Source organism: Tenebrio molitor, chromosome 1 (genome assembly GCF_963966145.1).
Source record: "Tenebrio molitor chromosome 1, icTenMoli1.1, whole genome shotgun sequence".
NCBI classification, from domain to species: Eukaryota; Metazoa; Arthropoda; class Insecta; order Coleoptera; family Tenebrionidae; genus Tenebrio; species Tenebrio molitor.
This window is the reverse complement of record NC_091046.1, coordinates 12766442-12775785: the sequence shown is the minus strand read 5'-3', so window position 1 is coordinate 12775785 and position 9344 is coordinate 12766442. Positions and strand designations below refer to the sequence as shown.

Here is a 9344-nt window from a genome sequence, read left to right as displayed (position 1 = left end):
CTTTTTTCTTTTTTTCTTTCTCCACCTTATCGACTGACAAGCAAGCTATGTAAAATACAATAACAATAAGTATTTTCTTTTGATTTGTCTTTCACACATTGCACAAAAGAAAACTTAAAATATCATTGCATCGTTTCTTTAGAGCACTCCTCGCAGCGCTCGTCGTGCCCCGAAAACCCCCTCGTTCGACAATGACTGTCTTGTGCAACTTTAGAACAGTGTAAAGTTTAAATTTCCCGCCGTTTGACACGAATGATATTTGTTTACGTTCAATCGGGACAATTGTTTTCAGCAAAGGGTGCCCTTAGGTATTTGCTTCGAGAATAGTAATCATTACGTTATTCTATTTTTAATGTAAAACATTGCAAAGAAAGAAAAAAAAGACAGATTTTTTGGCTCTAAATTGTCAACATGCTCCAATTAATCAACTGACGGTCTCCAACGGCTTCCCAGGATTTTATTTGAACGCGCGATATAACAATATACAGGTCATTATGAATGTCCCATCGCAGTAGGCGTTGGTGACGTAGTTGAATGTGCCGCAAGCCTCCTAACATGATGGACTAAACTAGTATCGCCGATAGGTGGCGCTCACGTGACGCTACTAGCGGTAGTGGAAATGTGCCTACTAGTTTGTCTAACGTTGCGAGGCTGACGGCACATCCAAAATTTGTGTGTGTGTTCAACGCCAACTACGATGGAACAATCATTTATAATGACCTGTACAATTGTTCATCTTGAAAGTTAACAGTTTCGCTTTATTTTCTTTTAAGCTTCTTCAGGGGTAGAAATGATTTTGAATAATAAATTTCTATTTTCTACATAACAATACTAAGTACAAGTATAGGCTACAAGGTGAATGTATTAAACATTAACTGAAATACATATTAGAATATAAATGTCGACTTTGAACATGACTAAAATATTTGTTCACGTGATCCAATACCCCAACCAAATCATGTTATTTATGATGGACGATAACATCGTGTCGTGCTAACAACTTAAGGCGTTTTTTTTTTTTTTGTAGAACTTCATGGGATGAGTAAAAAATTTGACGGTAAATTAACATGACGTAAGTATAATTTAAAATTCATGGCCAATACATGTTACAGTCTAAATTATGATATTAAAACTTTTAAAAGCTGCATCTCGAGGGAAGAAACATTACGCATTCTGAGACAGACTGTAACATAAAGCATTTTTAAGAGGAAACAACATTTAATAACACAGCTGAATGGAAGCAGTAGCGATACCAGTGCGGTACTAAAATAATGTGACGTTTATAAGAAAGATGTTCTGTGAATTTTAAGTATCCCGGAAATATTTTAGAAAAAGCAACTGCCTATGTGCAACAAGTAAAAGAAAAAACCAATAAGGATATTCTGTGAAAAAGCGGACATCAGAATGGCCTGCATCTTGGCCATAGTTCTTTTTAACAGGTTGCTAAGCGCCTAATCCTCTGTTCAACCACTTTCGTTTAGATGCTTGGGCCTAATCCCTTGTTCTTTGGCTTAATATCCGTGCAGTTCTCATGTGTGTTGTGTATAGTGTACAGTGGTAAGAGCTTCCACAAGAGGAACGCTAAAACTCGCCACCACTAGGGTTGCTAATTGATCGTCTCGCCTAAATATCGGAGAACAGCCTAGCAGTCTAGCGAGCAAAGGGCTAATGGCTTCATTTGGAAGTGCTAATTCGCGGCCAGTTGCGGTCGGTAATGCAGAACCTGTACGATCTGATAACACTTGCTGGATTATCCTCGAATACGTTCCATTATCCACGTTAATTGTAAAATGTACAAATGAATTTGAATTCGTTGATTAATTATCCCCGGCAGCAACCCACTTTGTTATGATCACGTCGGTGAGTTACGACCTGTTGATTAAAAAATTTCACGTTTCTCTATAACTTGAGATAAGTTTCTGATCTATTTAGTAACTAACGAGTAATGACTTCTTCAAGTTTTGTTTACGCCAACGGAACTCAACGAACTACGAGATCATGTTATTCCTGAAAGTGGATCAAGTTTGTAGAAGTTGGGGCAAGTTATAGATTAGGCTTCCACCACGTTCGTTTCCTTGTTTCACGGATTCTGCAAACAAAATGAACGCAACAGAATATGAAACGTGCTTATGGTATTATCTCTTTATTTATACAACCGCCATTATTCTTTATTTATAAAATTCCACAATAAGCAGTAAAAGTATAATAACATTTTATTATGTACACGCTGTTTGGCTTTTTAATTAAGGAATATACCTTCAAAAAATGTGATGAAAATTACCTTAATGATCTCGCAGTCTTTTACAAAACAAAGAAATGCAAAAATAAACAACCAGAGGGGTATTATTTATGTTATCCTCTTTTTTAACAATATTAAAATTGTTATGCAGAATTTTTCTTTTAAACCCGAGCTGAAATTACCAAAATATCAAATAATCTAATAATAACATTATACAATTGATATTATTTCTGAACGCATAGGCTTTTATTCTCTGATATTTACACTAAGTATTTCTTCAAAAAGTCAAACATGGTTTTTATGTAAAACCTTTTTGTAAAAACTAGAATAGAACATTTTGTATCTAATATATTTCTTTAAAAAATAAATATTTCCATGAACTTTCGTTAACTTCCCATTTCAAAAATAATCCTCTGTCGTGAATAATGTGTGCTCTCGAATGAAACCCTATCGTTAAATAAAATTCACATAAATGTCGAAACTGACAAACATTGTATTTTTCATAGCTGACCTTTACCCCTTTTTTTCTTGATCATATTGTATCGGGTGTTTATTTAAATTTATCGTCAAAGTAGGCGTTGAAGAGTCGATTGTGAACGCACCACGGATTATTACAGATCACGGATAAGTTGTTTACATCTAACCTCACTTCTTGTGTTGTTTGCGTTTTTACTCTGCAGACGGACGAGTGGTGCTTTCACAATCGACTCTTCAACGCCAACTTTGAGGATAAATTTAATTAACACACGATATAAATTGAAAAACCAAAAACAAAAATTGTACATAAAACACAAGAAATTCTTGATTAACAAAATTTAGGTCCGTTAATTGAATTAATCGATCAATTAAATTTGACATAAATTTTGTTTGACGCTGTTTTAATAGTGCCTTAATTGACACATCCAAAATTCCTAGCGATACTAATGAATGACAGGCGTCGACGAGACAAGAGCGCGAGAAAAGCGTAAACAAGCGAAAAACCCTTGAAGATGCTCTAATTAACTCTCCAGTATAATATAAATAGAGTGATCTAATGGCAGATGTTATGCAAATAGCGCGTTAGGTAATCACGAGTGATAATCTAATTTGGTGCAGTAGTCACCAGGGGAGCTTTGGTACATACAAAGCGTCTTTACCGTTCATCACTTTCGGCCTCCGCGCCCTCAACCGCCGGTCTTTGCTCAAAGAGAAATTTCATATTCAATTCATACAGACTGCGCTAACTAGAAGGGAGCTGTTATACATTGTAAACATAGGGATAACATATCTGACTGGAATATCAACTAAGATGTTGTACTGTCGCATCCCTTTACTTACGTTGGTCACATACTCGCATCAACTTTTTAAAAATGTGTCTCGACTAAAAATGGACATAAATGTATCAATACTTGGGATTTAAAACGTGGCACACTTACGAGAGTTTTAGACCAAGAGCGACTAGACAAATTTGGAGTCCACGCACAATCTTTGTAAGTTTTTAAAAGTTGATGCGGGGCAAATCGTTATACCGACCAATGCGAAAATCAAAATAAACAGCAGAAATAAATAATGCATCGTTGAAGTGTTGAATTTCTATAATATGAGTTGAAACCAAAGAGAATATCTTATCAAAGGAGCCCCGAGTATGATGCAAGCCTGGCAGGCTCAGAGATTCGTTAGAGGAATATGTTTAGTCAGATGAAACATTCTACGACATTATTGAAATTCCGTACGTGTGCTGTGGGGTTTTTTTCTAATAAAAAATTTCGTACATAAACAACGACTGACATGAATTCTCTTCTTTTGTAATAATTATTTTCGCTCCCGAATTCTGATGTATCAACCTTATCGTTTTTTATATATTTTTTTAATAATCACATTTTTTATTACAAAATATATAATGATTAATGACATTTCTGTAAATGTTTTAATAATTTTCACAAGAACGTCAACCCTAATACCGTGAGATCATTTAAATTTATAATTATAGTTGGCTATGACTTTAAAATTAGATTGGCAACACGCAACACCATTGACATCTTGATTTGGTTTGTCAAAGTGGCGCTTTAAAATACAATACAGAACATGAAACTGCGAGTTAACAATTGTGTCAAACACCTGACCTGGATACAACTGTTAACTCGCCATTTCAAATTTTGTATTGAATTTTAAAGCGTCATTTTGACAATTCAACGTGTCAGCGGAGTTGCCAATATAATTTTAAAGTCATGGCCTCCTTTAATTATAAATTGATCTCAAGGTACAATAGACAACCTAATTCCTTAAACCTTCTTGTGTTAACTTAAAATTAACAGAATCAAAACCAAACGAGGTTCTGAATTAATGTACGTGAATTATTTATTCTCGAAATTCAACACGTAAGTAAAGTGATCCTTCCATGCTCTTGAAAGTTATTCCCACTTTTCTTTTCTTGTTAAACAATCTAGTATTTATCTATTATCATTCCGTAAGATGTAATAATTAGTAAATAAAAAGCACTAATATTATACAAACCAAAGGCTTGAAACATTTTTTATTTTTCTCACAGTTCTGTCATCTGTCAAGCTCTTTCTCAGACAGCGAGATGATAAAAGTACATAATTTTTACCTATTATACATTACGGGCCAGTTTACAGAAGCGAAATTAAGTTAATCGTAATCAAATGCGAGATTAACTGAACACATGATCAGATTGAACCAATCGAAGTTTTGGATTCATGTGTTAATCGCGCATTAAAATTTAATTCGAATTAAATATTTAATTGTTTTTCTATAATATTCTATAAACTGACATGTTGCTTGTTGCTTATTGGTTGACCTTTATTGTCCTAAAAATGTTTGTTATACATTTGTTGCTTTATTTAACAATAATGATAGCAAATCCTTTATCGTCTTCCGTAGAAACTGACGATGGTAGAAATGTATAATGCGTAGACTTGTAATAAAGTGTAAAGGGACGGTCACGTGATCTGCGCGCAAAACCAATCTGTGTGGTCGAGTCCATTCGCCGGAAAATAGGGGAGATTTGTCAGAGAGTTGTTTACATGTTTATGCAGTGCAATTTTATTTATACCACTTTGCTTTATACGCTTACCAAGTTCACCCAAGGCTTCAAATCTGTCTTCACAAGCTAACTGAAGATAACTTTACAGTGTTTTCGTAAGTACAAAAAAATAATAGGAAAATTAATTTTATAACCTCACTTTCAATAGCAATTGACTTGTAAATGAAATGAAATAAAAACTTAACTAACACCATCGGAATTTTGTAGGTTTTGTTTGGAATGGCTTCGCATCAAACTTTTGGCCAGCGTGGGAAAATTTTACAGTCAAGCTCGCGAAATTATAGCCAGCGTTATCGCATTTATGAAACACGAATCAGTGTGTTAGAAACAATCAGGAGTTATAAAATTTAATAAAAAGTTGATTTTACGTGTAATACTTTTATCCACAATTCTGCATGCATAAATTACATTAGTATTATAAAATAATAATGCTAGACTTCGCCTCCAAATCTGGCAAAAATTCCCTATTCATTATTATGGATTATATCATAAACTGCTTTAAACGTTTTATTCTACGGTGAAAATTTCCCATGATGCGCCACTGTCGTGATTCCCAGTGATTCTCATTTTCTCTACGCCACTGACGTATTAAAGGCCGCGCAAGCTAAGCTCCGCCCCAGGTCCTTTACAGTTTAATACCATTCTATCAAATTTGTTACTGACCGTTAATGTGTGTAATTAGACTAAAGGAATTTTTTTAGAATCTACGTCTCTAATAGGTCTATTACTGTATTCAATTTGGAGTCGTTTATGCCTAGCTCTTAAAGCACTCGTAGTTTAATAGATCTCTAAGAACATTTTTATCAATATTTCAGTGTATTATTGCCATTTACACCAAAAAACTTCCAAACTCTACTTTTTAACATATGTTGCAGATGTATCCGTTACCTTGAATTACCAATTAATACAAAATTCCCTAGAATTTGAAAATTTAATTTTTGAAGTGAAACTTTTTATGGGACGGTCTTGAAATTCTGATCGGCAACCTTTTTGTGTGACGAAAAGTGTTGGGGGTAAACACTATTGGGTTGAGTGGGAGCAGTGTCTCTGTCTTTGTCACACTCACGGCATTTACCGATAATGTCATCTCTTTGATTTGGAGGCTTAAAAATGAACAATGAGTTACGCATTTCGATATTGTTTAGTGTTATCGTTGTTTATAATTTATTTTCTTCATTAAAATATACAATTTGTTGTGAATATGCTATTTAAAAGTGATTGATGATTAATTACAATGTTTCCCTGTAATACAAAAGTTTCACTTCTATCATGCGTCTTTACGACACATTCTGTTTTTTTTTAATTTAAAAATTAAAACAAGGATGCAAATTCTAAAAAATAACATGCAAAACTCGTTTTATAAGGGCATTGGCGCACTCGTCCCATACAAAAGTCCCCTACACTTGGGACTCGTGCGCTAAATCAACCCTTATAAAACTCGTTCTTTAATATATGTACTATTTTGTGTGGGTTTATTTGAAATAGAGGGTTTATTTTAATCAATTAATTAATTAATAAACGAAATAAGCCCCGACATTATTCAGTCGCGAGCAATAAATTTTGGTCGTCAAGGTCATTCTTTGACGCAATCGAAAATGCTCCATTGTAAATATCATAACCTATCATCATGTTATATGACGTTAATTGTCATTTTTTCCTCATTTTTTGACACTTTGTTGACATGGGCATAATAAGGCAGGGAAATTTTTTAAATTTGTGACAATCTAACCAAATTTTGAAATGACATTGACGACCAAAATTTATTGCTCGCGACAGTAAATGTTAAATTTTAGCATTAGATCTTAATTTATTGCTCGCGACAATACAAAGTGTCAGTGAGTGCCAAATGGTTGGCGGGAGACAATTTCAAGATTTGCATTAAATTTTATTGTTAACCTTTGATATTTATTTGTTCTTGTTTGAGGTCAATTAAAATTTTTACATAAAATTTGTCATTTTCTCAAAAAAGATGTAAGATACCAATTTTTTTCATTCATCCTTTAGGTACTATCCGTTTTTTAAACTCCCGCACGGTCAAAATGTTTGTAAGTTGCCGCATTGTCTTTCTGAGACTAGTAATTTTTACTTTAACGTTAGCGCAAAAATATGAAATTTCAAATTTGAAGTTAAATTTAATAAACTTTTGACGTTTTCATTTTGGTTTGCTTTCTTTCATTCAAAGTACATATTACTTATACGAAATGGCTGGCCAAGAAGAAGACATGAAGCGTAAAAGAATACTGTTAATGGCCAGAGAGAAACAGGGTATTGTTAATTATTGTTTGGAAAGAAGAGAATTAACTCCATTAACATAACCAAACTTTTCTTGTTGGCGTTTTTATAACTAGATTTTGTGTACGGGCAACTGAAAAGGTATGTCACCATAGGTACACTCCAAAAGAAAATCAAAAATTTGACACTGACAGTGCCGGAGTTTAATAAACGGATAGTACAGCGTGATCAACAATGACTGAGTCAGTTGGCAATGAAACAAATGGAAAATATTGGTGTTTTTCTGTTTCGTAATTGGCACTGACCGGATGTTTTAACTTAACACGACATTAAAAAAAAAATAGATTATCTATCTATAAAAACCTCGTGATTGTTGAACACTGGAAGAACTTGGTTTCAGTTCTTTCCTGCTTCTGTTAATTTCCTCTTTTCACTGCTGCACATATTATGACACAACAGTATGTACCTATGTATGTATGTATGTAATAGAAATTTTTTTACCTATGTTCTTCTCTCCGTTGAATTTCATCTTCATCTGAATTAAACATGTTTTTTCCAAAGAATTTCTTCCTAAGGGTAATATTAGACTAAATCCAGATAATGCAGTCTTCTCAAGATTTTTATAAAAAAAAAATTAATTGTTCTTTTTGGTCAAACTGATATTATGTGTCGTCTTGAAACGTTTATGCATCCAGAGGACCACACAAATTTATGATTTTCTTCAAAGTCTACAAACCTTTCAAAATAGAATTCTCTCTACACAGTTTTAAATTTTTTCTCAATCAATCGGCAGTAATAATACTAATTCTGATTCAGTTGTTCTGTTTCCCCAAAAGATTTGATTTTTGTGTATTTTTTTATAAATACCTACGATTTATCTAGGACCATGTTGTGATATTTGCTGTTTATCCCACAGACAGACCTACTTGACTCACTTTATAGCACGCTGTGTCATAATAAACGCTTTACAACATGCCGGATAATTTAAATTTTAATATTTAGGTAGTTGCTAAGGCGTTGCTGCGATTTTAAAAAGAATCAGGGCTTTTTCCTGCTTGGAATTAGTTGAAATTTAAATAAAATTATGTTGATTTTTAAAAATTCTGAATTGTGCTACAGCAAATTTTGTACCTATGCAACGCGTGGGATTCTGCATTATCCCACTTATATGATCACACATTGTCGATTAATGCACTTCACGTGCGTGCAATAATAATGTCCACATTCAATTTATATGTTTTCCATTGAATGTAAACTGTCGAAAGATCCGAAAAGGTTTTGGGGTTACATTCACCAGAAAAAGGGCCGTTCTCGAATACCTGGCACGATGCATTTTGATGATCTAACGCTATCCTCACCTCAAGACATTGTTGATGCATTTTCCTCTTTTTTCAATCAAGTATATTTAGCATCCGATCCTGAATATACGAAGAGAGTTGTTGACACTAATTTTCATAATATTATTTCAATTACACAAATTTTCGAAGAGGAAATAATATCTTCACTAAAATCTTTTAAAACCTCCATGACTGATGGGCTTGACGGAATTCCAAGTTTCCTTCTTCGGGATTGTGCTCAAATATTTGTAACACCACTGTTTTCGATATTCAACCTCATAATTAAATCTTCAACTTTTCCCACAGTTTGGAAGCAAGCACGGGTCTCACCGATTTTTAAAAAAGGAGATTTGTCAAACATCGAACACTTTAGACCCATTTCTATAATATGTAATTTTTCAAAGATCTTAGAATCTATATTATATAAACGCATTTATGCAGGCGTAAAGAACTATATTTCACCTCATCAACACGGATTTGTAGAAAAAAGATC

At 33.6% G+C, this 9344-nt stretch overlaps 1 long non-coding RNA gene across 1 annotated transcript; it reads left to right on the top strand.

Annotated features, from left to right (window-relative positions):
- The first annotated feature begins 5149 nt into the window (after positions 1-5149).
- LOC138134140 (uncharacterized) lies at positions 5150-5649 on the top strand. The gene is made up of 2 exons (XR_011160652.1): positions 5150-5377; positions 5490-5649. It is a non-coding gene; the product is annotated as an uncharacterized lncRNA (long non-coding RNA).
- The last annotated feature ends 3695 nt before the right edge of the window (positions 5650-9344 follow it).